The sequence below is a fragment of the Myotis davidii genome, unplaced genomic scaffold, assembly GCF_000327345.1.
Source record: "Myotis davidii unplaced genomic scaffold, ASM32734v1 scaffold961, whole genome shotgun sequence".
In the NCBI taxonomy this organism is placed as follows: Eukaryota; Metazoa; Chordata; class Mammalia; order Chiroptera; family Vespertilionidae; genus Myotis; species Myotis davidii.
Genome location: NW_006291013.1, coordinates 432,498 through 434,112, shown reverse-complemented (window position 1 = coordinate 434,112; position 1,615 = coordinate 432,498).

Below are 1,615 nucleotides of genomic sequence, written 5' to 3'. Positions count from 1 at the left end.
TAGAGAGAGAGAGAGAGAGAAAGAGAGAGAGAGAGAGAGGAGTTTATCAAAATAAAAGAAAGAATATGTCATCAGAAAAAAAATAATAAAGGCACATACTAGTAAACAATGAAAAAAAAAGTTTATTCTGCTAACTCAATTTCTAATTAAACCACAGACTGAAGCCTCATTTTGGGTAAGACAATGAGCTAGCAAACCATCTCTGTGATGAACCTGACAGGAATTTACATCAGTGATTTTGAAGAAGCCATAGGTAAATAGGCTTATCTAGGAGTGAGATTTTTGAATTTACCTGTAAAGCTGTTTTAATAAAGTTTCTCCACAAGACCTAAGCTAGTGCAGGAGAAAACTGGATTTAGGAAACTACCAATAGTTAATTTTTGCATCTACTAATAATAACTTTTTCACTCTAGAGACTGTCTCTGTGAAGCTTACCACATTCTTATCAGACAGCAAAATACGGCTGAAACTAGTTGTAAACAGCAAAACACTGCAGAAACTAGTTATAAAGAGCATTAACATGGGGGAGGGGATGTTAATTATATCTGTAACACTTTTATTTTAAAAATGAAGTCTTATGCCCTAGCCAGTTTGGCTCAGTGGATGGAGCCTTGGCCTGCAGACTCAAGGGTCCCAGGTTCGATTCCAGTCAAGGGCATGTACCTTAGTTGCGGGCACATCCCCAGTGGGGAGTGTGCAGGAGGCAGCTGATCAATGTTTCTCTCTCATCAATGTTTCTAGCTCTCTGTCCCCATCCCCTACTCTCTGTAAAAAAAATCAATAAAATATATTTTTTAAAAATGAAGACTTAGAACAAATGTGACAAATATTAATTGTTAATTCTGGGTGTTGGTACATGATTATATGTATTTGAATTATTCTTTGTACGGTTGATGTAAGAAACATACAAACCTGTAGAGAATTTTTATGAGTTTGTTTGAGCCAAACTGATGACATATGCCAGGGAGCAAAATCGCATGCTCCAGAGAGTAAAAGTTTTGCAGCTTCTTTTATGTATCTGTAATTAAGGAGGGAATAAAAGGAAGATTACATGATGATGGAAGAAAGCAAGGTAAGGATTGGATTACATGATGGTTAACAACATTATTTGTTCTCTGAAGGTAGAATTTATTTTAAAGGTGTGTTAACCTGGATGCACAGAAACAATGAGCAAGAAGGTATACACCCCTTCAGGGAGGGGTTGGGCTGGGAGGAGGGGGAGAATGGGAGATATTTGTAATACTGTCAACAATAAAAATATATTTTAAAAAAAGAAGGTATATGCCTGGGGTGTGACTACACATTGTTTTCTACCCAGTTAGGAATTTATGATCAGATCACCTCCTGAGGTTACTGTACATATAGCCCCTTTTTTTCCAACCACAGTACTTTTCTGTGTCTTTTTAAATATATTTTTACTAAAGGCCCGGTGCACAAAAATTTGTGCACTCGGGGGGCAAGGGGGTTCCTCAGCCTAGCCTGTGCCCTCTCGCAGTCTGGGACCCCTCAGAAGATAACGACCTGCTGGCTTAGGCCTGCTCCTGGGTGGCAGAGGGCAGGCCCAATCCCTAGGTGCAGCCCCTGGTCGGGCTCAGAGCAGGGCCGATTGGGGGGT